The sequence below is a fragment of the Pleurodeles waltl genome, chromosome 1_1 (genome assembly GCF_031143425.1).
Source record: "Pleurodeles waltl isolate 20211129_DDA chromosome 1_1, aPleWal1.hap1.20221129, whole genome shotgun sequence".
NCBI lineage: Eukaryota > Metazoa > Chordata > Amphibia > Caudata > Salamandridae > Pleurodeles > Pleurodeles waltl.
Genome location: NC_090436.1, coordinates 533,535,748 through 533,550,328, shown reverse-complemented (window position 1 = coordinate 533,550,328; position 14,581 = coordinate 533,535,748).

Below are 14,581 nucleotides of genomic sequence, written 5' to 3'. Positions count from 1 at the left end.
AAAACATTGTCATAAGCATGACTACTCCAGTCTCCCGGCAGGGGCCAAGTGGATAGGGGCTGTTAAAAGTGGATTGACTCCTCAGGTCCTACTCCCGCTCAAGCAGAGAGTGTCATCCAGCAATAAACCATGGCCTTACTTAAGCCACCCGGGCATCTCCAATGTAGACACCTGTTCTTTCTCTGCCTGCGATATGGAAGGTTTCTTCGCAGTCCCCTGAGAGTAGTTACCTCAGAGTGCTTCTTGGGTCTGCGCCTTACCTTGCCTCCAGAGGCCCAAGGAACCGGTGGGCTGATCCCAACCTATAAGCGTCCAACCAGTCCCATGCCACTTTGGGATCATCACAGTGGCTAAGCTGGCACCCTGTGGGCCTGTTGCAGAGCAAAGAAGGGCAACAGAAGAATTGGAGCAACATCTTTCTGCAACCCTTGTTCAAGATCAGACACAATGTCTCCGCCCTCTATACCTTCGGGGAGTCCCACAACCTATACATTATGCTAACAGTTGCAGCCCTCTGCATCCTGTGTGTGGGGTTCCAATATATGCACTCTGTCACTCAGGTCTGCTGGGTCAGTGCCCTGTGGTCTGATTGCAACTCATCAACCACAGTCTCTACTTCCTTCAACCTGTCCACTAGTTTGAGGTGGTCGGCTCTCAGTAGACCCAGACCAACTGAGACAGCACTAATATCTTCTTGGAGGGTAGATTTAGGGGGTCATTATGAGTTTGGCAGACGGAGAAGCCCGTCTGCCAAACTCCTGCGGTCAGGTTGCCGCCAGTGCAGCCACCTTCCTGTGGGCCCCATTACATGTTTCCTACCTGGGTCAGTGGGCGGAAATGGTGTTTCTGCCTGCTGGCCCAGTGGGGTACAGCCCACAACATTGACGCCGGCTCATAATTGAACTTGTGACAATATTGCGGTACGTAGGGTGAAAAAGCACCTGTTGCGTTCTTCACTGTCTGCAGTGCAGACAGTGAAAGGCATGACTGGGCTGGCCATGGGGGTCCCTGCATTGCCCATGCCAAGTGCATGGGCAGTGCAGGGACCCCCATAGGCCCCCTGCACCCCATCTCCGCCAGCCTTTACATGGCGAGGCAACCATTATGTAAAAGCTGGCAGAGAAGGGGGTTGTAATCCCCAGGGCGCAGCTGCATGCAGGGCTGCCCTGGTGGATTAGGACCACCACCAGCATGAGTCCCTCCAGTGGAGAGAAACTGCCAGTGCTGGCAGTCCAACCGTCACAGCCATGGGTGAATGTGGTGGTCCGACCACCACTGTGACCCTAGCGGTCTTTAGACCACTTTAGTGTCTGCAAATGCTGCCAGTATCTTAGTATCTTATCCAGTTAGAGCTTTATGGGGGGGTAGTATGGGCTCAGACCCATCTATATCTATTATAGCAGGCTCGGAAGAGCCCCCGCTACCAATTGTGCACCTGGCATTTTAATTCTTGGTTTCCCCATGGTCGTGGCAGGGTCTTCTGCTGTCAACAGGCACACAACCAAGGAGGCAGGGCTCACAGGGCCCACAAACCCAAAAAGCCTCTCAGGCTGGTCCCCCACTGTGTCCAGGCATCCACCAGTGACCTTTGTTCTAGTCTAGACAAGGTGTCACTGCACACACCAAGCCAGTACCTCATAGGCCCAGCACTCACTGCCGGCATCCAGAGGCAGTCGCTTCCCCTGTCAGGACTCTTTCAGGCTTAGGTTGTCAGTCCAGCAGGCCTACACAGTCATGCAAACCAACCAGGCAGCTCACTGAGCAGTCATTACAAGCCCCACCGGTCATCATAGTGCCACAGTAGGTTCTTATAAGGACTGAAAGGTATATGTGCCCAAGCAATAGGGCAACCAGGCCAGACCCCAGCCAAGTAGTGCCCCACTACCAGGAGGAGAGTAAGGGCAATACAAGGCCCTTAGGGCTATGATACACCATTGTCTCACACAGCAGACCTCACCTCCATGGGGATGAGCCACCCAGGTCCAGTGTATCAAACCCAAAATGTAGGTCCCCATCGAGCACTAATGTGCTCCCTGACACCTGAGAACCCTCCTCTCTCTGTCAAGCAGGGCTACCAGCCTGTGTTGTCATTGCTACCTTGGTGGTCAGGTGGCTTGGATGCAAAAGGAGTGTAGCACAGAGGGGCCAGTATGCCCAGGCCTCCCCCCGTCTCAACCTGCACCGGGCACCGATATGTGCCCAGAGAGTTCGCTCTCTTGCTATTTGTGTCTCCCAGGCATGGCCATCAGCCACTTCTGATCACCTCCATAGCCAGGCATCACTGCAGCACTCCACAGACAGGGGTACAACCCCACCCAGCAAACACTCCAATCACTAGGGAGCCACACAGCAGGGGACCTGAGTCTAGTGAGGGGCCACAAGCCCCCTCAGCACTGCAAAGTCTGGGTACGGGGGCAGACTTTCATGCCAAGGCCACATCTTTACACAAGTGGCCAGCTGTAGGCTCTTAAGAACCCCCTCAGGCACTCAACAGAGTTACTATGCGGCACTCCAAGCAGGCCCAGACACCTCAGGCTCGACGCGGTCATGTGGACCCAGCACCATTCTCTGTTCACAAGGAGGAGGCCTAGGGAGAGGCCCCTTCCCGAATAATGTCACTTCTCTGCCAGGGCTCATAACCTGCTACCCCCTTCAAACCGTGTTTTGGCCGATGGCTGCCACCTTTTCTGGCCGGGCAGATGCTCCTCCCATTCTCACAGGTACCCACCGGTCAGGCCTTTTACCGCTGACCAGTCTCAGGGGAGGTCCAGGGAGGGACTGCATCACCTGTTGCGGCACTGCTACCCATGGCCACAGCCCCTCGCCCCAGGCAGTCATGCGTCTCGGCTCACAGCTGCAGCTCATGCTATCCATGCAGGCCATGCCTTCACCTTGCTGGTTCTCTGGAATCCCCTCTGGGTGCCAAATTATACCCAACCCAGGGAATTCATCTCTGAGGCTGCAGCAGTCAGCACTCTCATGTGAGCTAGATGTGACCCCAAGCAACAGTTGGCACAGGATAAATCACGGGCCAGAGCAGAACGAAGGGATTATGAGTCCTTCATATTTGGCCAATAAGCCATGCCACCCCATAGTGCAAGCCTTGTTAGCATACAAACTTGATTATGGAATTGCTACCCTAACTGGAATACTAAAAACATAACTTGTGCTACTTAGGGCAACCTTAAATGCTGAGGCAAGGCTGATAAATGGAGCTCAGTGGTTTGACCACTTAACTCCTTCTCTCCAAGTGCTCTAGTGGCTCCTTATTGAGGCCAGACACTCACTCAAGACAGCCTGCTTAACCCACAACGCACTACATTCTGGTAAAACTAAATACGTATCACCCAGTTTGACCATCTCAGGTGGAAGCCGATCCCTACACAGCACCGACTTCCTAAGATTGGGACTACCAAGATTCAGCAACAGAAGTACATAGACTCTTACCTTTTCCTGCACAGCCCCTTAAATATGGATCTCCCTTCCTCCAAAGCTATGCATTAACCCATCAGCTGATACTTTAAAAAAGGAAGTCAAATGATCCTGATGAACAGCCTCTTACCACATGAACTTCTCCATATAAGGGGACAGCTGCTGACGCTGAGCTCACTGCCCCCCTTCAAGGCCTATCCTAGATTACAAGCATCCTGAAGGATAATCTCGGGTCACTGACCTCAGCCCTAGAACCCCCACCATATCACAAGTGCTATGACTAAGCTCTATTCTGACATACTCTGTAGCCAAGGCTACAGAAAGGGACCTCTAACTGAGTTTTATAGACTGCGACTTGCTATTCTGTGCACTTTTTCTCATCTTATATTGTATTTAATTGTATCATGTAGTCTTCTGCTGTATACAGCGCTCGGAAACCCTTGAGCCATGCTTGCACTTTGTAAAAATCTCTTAACTAGTTAAAAAAATAAAAATGTAAGAGTTGCACATCCGACTTTATTTGCCGTATCGGCTTTTATTCTGCCAGGTTTACAGCAGTTACTTCTCAGCTATTTCCTACTCAACCCCTTCATCTTCCAATCACCACCGATAATTAAGGCGCAATTATGCCTTGTCACAGGATGGCGTCTCTATCCACACCTTCATTGTCCACCATGTCTCAAGCCCACCAGGTGTTCTATGCAGAGACGGTCACTTGCCACCCGTTTGTGTCATCCACTTGCTTGTGCTCTGGGTAGAGAATGGATTAGGCCATGTGCTGTGTGATGCCTTGCTACATGGCTGCATGCTCACCTAAGCTTGTGGGCTTTTGCATACCACTGAGAGAGCGTACCTTATATAATCTATATTAATACAAAATGTTTGCGAATCAATGTATAAGACTGCCACATAGAAACTATAATAATAGTAATTTTGCTTAGACGTGCACTCGAATAGTGACCACGATGAGTGGCCACCAATGTATACGTAGACTAATGATAATGACCAAAATGTTTATATTACGTTCAAATGAGCTTATACTAACATTTGCGTTATTAAACCTGTATTGAAAACCTCATAGGCCTTAAGTTAGCATGAGCTGAAGCTTAGCTGCTTGGCTCTCATAGTAAATGCATTTTTCTATTTTTCAGTGTGCTGACTCACAGGGTACATGACCCTGCAAGTTCTTATTGGAAGATGAATGTAACCATGTAAATCCGTTTCCCACTGCTTCTCATCGTCTTGCAGAATAAATGTTAAAATGAATTGAAACAGTGTAGATTAATGTAATGTACAAGGTCTTTCAAACCGATGAAGACAATGGAACTGCTGACCAAAAGATGTGCAAAGAATTACAAAAAGATGAAATCATACCGGACGTGCAACTTCTGAAGACGTCAATTACAAAGACCAATCAAAGACTTGTAAAACAATATGGGGTGAAGATTAAGATTACCTAAATCTTATTTTGATAGGTTAAAGATAGTGGGGTATAACAAACGACCAATAGAATTTTGGGGGAATGTACAATGGAAAAGGGATAAAAACCCATGTCACGGGAAGTCAGGAGGAATTAGGTAGGGAATGCTATTGATTTTATCCAGAAACTCTGGCACTCTGTTTGATGATTTGGTGGTTTACTTAAACCATTCTCGCCCTTAGAATTGCCCATTTACACTTTACCTCCTTATGAGGGAAGTGCCCTTTTACCTTAGAGCTGAGTTCTGACTGATGGCGATCTGACTGATGTCCTGAAGACGAAGACTGAACCTGTGTGCTGACCTAATCCTTGGAGGGTAATTATGACAATTCATTTGTAATTTGTCTGTTTGCTTTTCCTTTCTAGGCACCAACTGCTTACTTTTGACAAAGATCATAGGTAGATGATTTCCAAATTGGTGTTCAGAATTGTTTTGCATATAGCCCAACATGCTAATGCTAATCCGTGGTTAGGACAGGTGTTCACCAAAACGGACGCAAATAGACAAACGACCCAGACTATGCTTTGTTGAACTGATGCATTAATGACACTCTGCTAAACTGATCTATGTTCACGCCATGTTATGTTCTTATGTTTGTGATTCTCGCCTTAATGAAAGCTTACCAAAGTTGCCATATCATGACTATGCTAATATGTTTCTTGGTGTTGAGATTAATGCATTTGCTATTAGACTGTAACTAATAGGGAATAAAACTCATAAAATCTACTAAACTGGTGTGGTTATTCATGGCTGAAAGGTCATGGTAGTGCCTTTAATTGATTAATGACTTTAACTAAAGTGAAGTGCATTGTCGTGATAAATATTGATGATATTATTGATGTATTGATTGATATATTGATTAGCTATCTCGTCCTAAGGTGTCTCTCAACTGGGTCAAAAGATTCATTGGCCTAAAACGAGTCCTGATGTGAAATAAATTATCATAAAGGGATGCGTTAACACCACCATAATGCTTTCTATATGTAGTGTTAAACCTATGTTAAATGTAGGTGTGGTAAGCAATAAATATTTAGTAGGTTTTCTTTTTTTAGGTACCTGACCTGCATACAGCACACCGAAGGCTGCTTTTTGCCAGCTCAAGCCTTCACCTGTCCTGGGAGCCTGAAAAACTCCTAGGGGGAGTGACCTGGAGAAATCAGCCATCAGTGACAGGGATTAAGAGGTAACGAGGCTTCACCAGGTAAACAAAATATCAGGAAATGGTGAACAGGTGAAGGTGTAATTATATAGCTAAATTTAAAATTTTTGTTCTAAAAAACATCCCCTTGATCGAATTGTGTTAAATTGGGCTTATCAATGTGTTTCCTTATAACCAGGGCTACTGGAATTATGCGACTGTGCGGCTGCGTAGATTTTCACATAATTACAGATTTGCCACATTCACCAGATAAGCCATCATCTGCTGCTTAATCTACAGATTTAAAAAAAAAACGAATTTTGTTTCTAGTTCAAACGGTTCAAAAGTTACTGAAAATGCAGCACACGCATTACAGTGCAGTGGCAGTCCTTTTCAAAATTACATTTGTGTTGCAATATTTGGATGTTAATGTGGTACTAATGAGGTCGAACAATGTCTAGACAATGTTAACAAGTTCGAAAATGATAAACTAATGAAGTAATGCTATCACAAAATGTGATGCATTATGCTGCATAATTTGCCTTTCCTTGTTGCATGATTTACTCATCCCTTCCGCATAACTTGGCCCTCCCTTGTCACATAGTTCCAAAGGCCCTGCTTATAACTCGGGTTACTTATCTTACTTAGAAATCCTAGAGATATTTCAGGTCCTAGTAGTGTTTTCGTCTAGTGGCAGGCACATGACACAGCATACCTTAGTGAATGCATGCAACTGTTTTTCTGCACTGTTGATATTTGACAATTGGAGGATCTTTATTTGACTGAACTACTTTTCGGTGAGTCAGTAGGGATTACACACTTATGAGGAGAAAACTGTTTTTAAGCTTGGTGCTTCAAACTTTAGGATTAATAGGGTTAATAGTTGTGTATTTTCCCCATCATATTGATAAAAATTGGAGCTATGGTTGTATTACAGTTTACAGAAACTTTGCAAAGAAATGTTTATTAATTAGGATTGTCTGGTGGTTTTGCTATAAGGTTAAAGTAATACCTGCCTTGCTTGCATAGGTAGTATTAACCAATAGGAATCAAGCTCTCTGTATCCCATGGCACTTTCACAGATCTCCATTCTAGACATCACTTAATATCATGAAAAAATCAAATGCATTGTTATTGAGATAAATATCAGAAGTATACTTAAAATGTGTCCTGGAGGCTGCATTGGCGCTAACTGAGTGATCCAGTGCAGTGTTGCAAACACAACATGTCTAGCACCCCTGCACAATGTGATGAATTCCCACTGAGTCTCCTATGGATCAGAGCTATTCCTTGGACTTCAGCTGAACAGGGGGCCCCCTTGAATAGTTGGGTGCACCAAGGAGGATTGGGGAACCACCTGCGCCTCATGGGCCCGTGTTATGCCCCTTATCCAATGTTGAGCCCACCCTTCAGGCAGAGCGACAAAGAGCTATGTCAGCATGTGTATCTAGAGCTACCGCATTGTCTTTTTCTAGATTCTACATAAAGATTCAATGTAAATATAATTTAATGTACAAGGGTTTGCATTTCACTGCCACCCATCCCCTTTGAAGTTGAGGCAGTGCTTGCTTTCTTTTCCTCCATATTTGGACAATGTATATCTTTGTTTAACGTTTTCATTATAGCACATCGAAACTGAAGACGTATTGATGCACTTTTCAATGAAGATTTACTTACAATGCATGGTCTTATAATGAACTAAAGATGAACAAAAAAGGAGAAACGGGGAAACGAGTGTGAAGGTGTGAGTGCTGAAATTAACGTTAATAGTTTTCACATGTATTCCTATATTTGACTTAACATATAAGATGTATTAGCATAGACAAATAACGTGTGACTCATAATGTGCCTAATTGATTGGCCATCATCGTGTATGGGGATATTAACAAATAATGTACTAATATGTATTAATAGTTTATATATGCTTGAAAATGCATTAGTTCATCATACCTGCAGCTAAATATTATTAACTTTATTTTGTACTAACTAAAATGTCTTGAATTTTAACAAGGCCATGGTTAAATTGAGCATCTGCCAAAACATTGTAAGTTGTTACCTTAATAGAACTATCTTATGTCCGCCGTATAACAAGTTCTTTGTCTAAATCTCAAACTTGTTCAGAGCTTGTATTAATAAAATGTTTTCTTTTTAAGGAAATGTTGTGCAATCCAAGAATGTTTCTGCATCACTGTAACTGTTGATTTGAAGCGTATTTGGAATGGAGAAGAACAATGAATTCTCTGATAATGAACGGAAGGTTCCACAAATGTATTCTTATTGTATCGACTGGATGTACTAGGATATTTTTCTCATCTGCAGTAGATCTGTAATTGGACAATCTTCATCACAAGATGTTTCTGACCAATGGACAACGTGGGACAATTTTGTCTTAACCATCCTGCATTTGGAGTGTGGGGACATTGTCATTCGATTCTTTCTTTGCCGTTTTATGGAGGCACTTCTTGGGCTGATTGATGAGTCACTTTGACTATTCCCAGCCTGTCTGCTGATGTTCTGGTATTTCATTATGTTGAGTTATTTCCTCATGCTCCATGCATGATGCGTATTTTAGCACTTAATGCTTTAAACTAAAGCGCTTTGATGCCTACCTTAGACATTAACGTGATGGTTCAGAAAACTTAGAGTCCAAATACTGAATCAATCAATCAATCAAAAAAATTGTAGAGCGCGCTACTCACCCGTGAGGGTCTCAAGGCGCTGGGGGGGGGGAATTTAGGGGGTGCAGGGGGGGTCACTGATCGAACAACCATGTCTTGAGGTTCTTTCTGAAGACCAGTAGGTCTTTGGTTTTGCGAAGGTCAGTGGGGAGGGAGTTCCAGGTTTTGGGGGCGAGGTAGGAGAAAGACCTGCCTCCTGTGGTGGTGCGTTGGATGCGGGGGACTGTGGCTAGGGCGAGATCGGCTGATCGGAGGTTGCGTGTGGGAGTGTGGAAGTTAACTCTTTCGTTGAGGTGGGTTGGGCTGGTGTTGTGGAGGGATTTGTTTGCGTGGATGAAGATCTTGAATGTAATTCTCTTGTCTATGGGGACTCAGTGAAGGGATTTGAGGTGTGGTGAGATTCGTTCATGGCGGGGGAGGCCAAGGACGAGGTGTGCGGCTGTGTTCTGGATTCTCTGGAGTTTGAGCTTGAGTGTGATGCCGGCGTATAGGGCGTTACCGTAGTCCAGTCTGCTGCTGATGAGTGCGTGGGTGACTGTCTTTCTGGTTTCCGGGGGAGTCCATTTGAAGGATTTTTTTTAGATTGCGGAGTGTGTGGAAGCAGGATGAGGTTAGAGCATTGATTTGTTGTGTCATGGAGAAGGAGGGGTCAAGGATGATGCCGAGGTTGCGTGCGTGGTCTGCGGGGGTGGGTGCGGGGCCTAGGGCGGTGGGCTACCAGGAGTCGTCCCATGTGGTTTTGTTGGGGCCGAAGATGATGAGCTCAGTTTTGTTTGAGTTGAGCTTGAGGTGGTTAGTGGTCATCCAGCTGGCGGTGTCGAGGAGAGCGGCGTGTAGGTTGGTTTTGTCGGTGGTGGGGTTGCGGGTGAGGGAGAGGATGAGTTGGGTGTCATCTGCATGGGAGAGGATAGTGAACACTCCACCTTTTCAAAATCCCCTCTGTCCTGATGTCCTCCTGATGAGGTTTATGATGTTTGCTGATCCTTAAGGATAGGTAATATGTGAAAGTTGTGTTTTGTTGTTCTGTCTTTTGTTTTCCAGGTACCAACTGCTGTTTTCTTTTGATGTAGCCATAGCTAGATGTTTTAAAAATTCATGTTGCTAAAACATTTGCATGAATCCCAACATTGTGATGCTAATCAGGAGTTAGTGAGGGTTTTCCTCTATTAATATGTTTTGACTTCGAACTGACAACATTCCATTGCTGACCAAATGTATGTTATTACGCTTGCTCAATTACTATTACTTTTGATTTGTACCATCACTATTGAAGCCATAGTTGTTGTAGCTCTGGTAAAATTAAGAATCTTTAGGCTTTTCGGACAGCCTGTGTTGTTTTTATATTTTTATTGCATGGTTTTGAGACTAATTTACTTGATTTTAGCATTCTTAATATAGGGAAATAAACATGTTAACTGATATCAAAAGGTGTGGTTATTCGTGGCCAAATGAGTCATGGTGCATTCTTTACTGACTCTATAATGATTTGTATTGCTTAATTTGATGTTATATATGCTACCTGGGGTATGATTATCTTAAACGAGTCAAAAGGTTCATTGGCCTTAGGGACACGTCTGCTTATTAGTTACTATAACTAAACAGATAAGCCTGGGAGCGCTCACAAGTTTTGGTAGCAGAGTTTGATGGTTATGTCTCCGTAAGAGCATACCCTACTTAGTTGATTTTGAATAAAGATTTTTGGATTTCAATGATGCACAATAGAGAGAAGATGTGTCTCTAAACGGCCAAGGTGACTTCCCCCGGTCCTTGGAGTGTGCCTGTTTTTGTTGGGAGTGTTCTCAGCATTCTATTGAGAGGAAGAATGAAGTAGAATATGCGGTTGCACAGGTTTTGCAAATTGCAGGTGAATTTAGATGTTTGAGAGAGTTAAGGAGTTTGTGTACTCCGAATGATGTTGTAGAAGGAGTGTGCGTACTCCTAAGTGTGAGAGTAGGGAAGTCGGCAAACTTTACATGTGTGTGGCTCTTTGTGCCCAAAAATTGTCCATGTGGTTGTTGATATACGTGCCCTGCAAGGTCTAACACTCCGGAATATATTGAAAAGTGTATAAAACACTTGGTTTTTGGTGTAATCTGTCAGTTTGGTAGGTCCATCGGGTGTGGTCAACAAGTCAGAGTGTGAGTCAAAGTGAGTGAAATAACTTTTTGACTGAGAATTGGTGAGTCCTATGTGCACCAGGACAGACCCATTGATCAGATTGAGAGTAAAATGTGTGGGTTGAATTTTGCTTGCGAATCTGAGGAACTGAGAAAGAAAGAATAGCTGCTAGTGTGAAAGCCGTCAGTGAAAAATCGGTAAGTTTCCTGTAGAGATTGTGATTCCCCTACCTATAGTAAATGGACAGCTTTGTTTTATTGGTTTCATTTAAATTAGCACAAATAATTTGAATTAGGTGAGTGTGAATTTGAGTTTAGGAGGACAAGCCGCAAGACTTTGTCAGTCGTTGTGAGTAAGTGTGACATCAATGGAGCCGTGCTGGGATATGTTGGTTAGTGAGAAGGGTCGCACACAGACTGATGGACAATAGTGAAGCGTGATTGGTTGAGAAGGGAGACGAAGAGGATTGTGGGATTAAAAGTCATTAACTGATTACCAATTTTTGACATTAATTTGTGAAAGAGACGTTTTTAAAAGCTCTAAAAAGCACACTTAGGGGAGATGAATATATTACAGTTTAGGGTAGGAGAAATCTGCCCGCCAAAAGATACTCCGGCATATATCGTATTTGAGGAGAAAGGTACCGGAGCATGCCTTTGGTTAAAACATTGGTGCAAAATCACAAAAAAGGGAGTTTAGCATTACCTGAAAATGGAACCTTTAATTTGAGAATTTTAGAGTAATGTATGGTTTAAAACCTCTGCCGAGACTAGCTCAGTTTGAAGCATTAGTGATCTGGGTGCTAGTAGCCAGACAACAAGTGTTGAAATTTGAAAGAAAAATGAGAAGAGCAGAGAAAACACTGGCGGAAGCTAAGTGGGATAATGCGCAGAGACACTGGAGATTAGATACCTGTCAGGAATAAGGCCATGCGTGGTCCAGGTCCCATCTGAAACTCCACTGCACGGCTCTGCAGCGCTTTATGCGCACCACTTGTCCTCCCCTCTTGTTCCAAAGGTGGCCATCAGCGTTGTCTGACCTGTGGCAAAGCTCACAGACCTGCAGGTTCAGGACATTGGTGGACAAGATGCACTTATAAGTCCTGTTCCATGAAGGGACCACAATTCCCATGTTTTTAGAGGCAGCAGCCATCTTGGGGTGTGGCAGGCCTATAAAGCCCAGCCACAACCAAACACGTTGCTCACTATTTGGAAGACTTCAATGCTGAAGTTCGCTGAAGAAGAGCAGAGTTCCTGCATGGCAGAGTGACATCCAATCGAGTATCCTTGTTTCCGTGGTGAATTAAAAAACGAGTAGGTCGTACTGGTAGCAGTAAGGCCTTGATGAATCCAAATTTAGAGGAAGTCATTACTTCCAGAAGAAGCCCCTTAGCACAACGAGCAAAGCGTTTTCAGTTTCCAGAGTACAGCGGCCTTGATGCGATGATCAAAGACGTTTCAGAGCACAGATGTAAAGCGCTCTTTGCACGGCAATTCATGTGCTTCAGTTCACAGATGTAAAGCGCTCTAGGCATGGCAATTCAAGCACTTCAGTCCACAGATGTAAAGCACTCTTGGCACTGCAATTCAAGTGCTTCAGTCCACAGATGTAAAGCGCTCTTGGCATGGCAAATCAAGCACTTAAGTCCACAGGTGTAAAGCGCTCTTGGCACGGCAATTCAAGCGCTTCAGTCGACAGATGTAAAGTGCTCTTGGCATGCAATTCAAGCACTTCAGTCCACAGATGTAAAGCGCTCTTGGCACGGCAAATCAAGCGCTTCAGTCCACAGGCGTAAATCGCTCTTGGCACGGCAATTCAAACGCTTCAGTCCACAGGTGTAAAGCGCTCTTGGCACGGCAATTCAAGCGGTTAAGTCCACAGATGTAAAGCGCTCTTGGCGCGGCAATTCAAGCGATTCAGTCCACAGGTGTAAAGCACTCTTGGCACAGCAATTCAAGTGCTTCAGTCCACAGATGAAAAGCGATCTTGGCACGGCAATCAAAGCATTTTAATCCACAGGAGTAAAAGCCTCTTGGCACAACAATCAAAGTGATTCAGGCCACATGAGTAAAGTGCCCACTTAGCATAACGAGCGTAGCGCTTCAGGCAAGACAAGTAAAAGCGCTTCCTGCTATTATAAGTAAAGCGCTTCAAGTTCAATGAGTAAAAACTTTTCGGCCTTTATAGTTGCGAATGTGAAAGTATTTTTGGAGATAAGCAAATCATAGTTTTCATTGTTTTTTGGAAAGCATAATATGTGAAAAGCATAATTAATTCTTTCTAGTTCATGATCAAAGGTTTATGTTATTAATGCATAGATGTTACAGGATTGATATTCTGAGTATGATCATAGTCCAAAGCTTTTGCCATCTCTTGGTTCTGAGTTCATAGTTTATTTTTGTTCCATGATGATCATAGTCCAAAGCTCTTGCCATCTCTTGGTTCTGAGGTCGAAGTTTATTCTTGCTCCATGATTCAAAGAAGGGGTTTTGCCCTCATTTCAAAAGAGGTCTCCATCTGATATCGGAGACGCATTTAGTCAAGAGTCTATTGATGAGTTATATTTCTATGAATGAGTAAGTGCATATTTGTTCTAACCTTTTCTTTTCAGATCTCTCTCCCTGCTGTTCCCTACCCTAATTCTCTTCCCCCCGACAGGCTTCATCATAACTCTGTGCTATGATAGCTTTCTGAGTTGGTGATGCCGGAAGGTGGGCCTTTTGTTCAGCAACGTGCAGATCCCGAGGAAAGGACACTGTGACAATACCATAGACATGCAGCCACAAGTGATTCCGAAATACACTCCTATAACAGGGACACAAACAGGCATGTCTGTATTGATGAGATAGAATATGGGAGTGATGCACCCTCAGAATACAAGTGCTAGACCAAGTTCAGACGCTGTGTCTGTACCTGTCACTATTGGTCCAGTGATACCATTATTCGCTCAAGGAAACAATGGCACAAATGGTCAGGGAATCTTGAGACAGAGTCAAGTGGGAAGAGTACTCAATGAAAATGCCAGAAGATTTTTGATGGAAAAGGGTCATTGTTAGATTTTAGTCCTTTGAGATACCCTCTGAATACTGAAGCAGGGTCACATATTGGTCCCAGCTTGAAGTTAATGACACCTCAACTTCCGAATTTGACTGTACAACAGTTATTAGGCACTCAGCCTTATAACATTTCATTACAAGGTTTGACAGGCCAGCAATTGACTGAAGGGTTAGATAAGCTGAATAGCCTACAATGTGCTTCCAAGGGAGAGGAATAATTGAACTATACTAGGCTTTCAATGGAAGCAGGTCAACGTGTTGAGGGTACCTTGGATGTAAATCATCTTGAGTCCTATACAGAAGCAGAATTGAGATACTTGTGTCCGAAGATTACAAAAGATGCAGGTGAGGTGCATCTAAGGTTAGCAGACCTAGCAGAGAAATGCAACATAGACATTGAGAAAATAAAATATTCGAAGAGGAATTATAGGTTAGAATTAAACGCAAAAGATTTTGAACACATGAGAACTGCAGGAATGAAAACACATCTTAAAGAGTTACTTCAATGCGTTCAGACATGGAGCACACTAAACAATTGGGAAGGCAGATGGGTAAAGAAACAGGAGAAAGGGAAGAAGGATTTTGACATCCCCCTCTGCAAATATGCAGCAGGTTGGGGATCCAGTGAAAATTCTGCCAATGAGAGAGATTCCAGGAGGGAATCTTGTACATGTACCC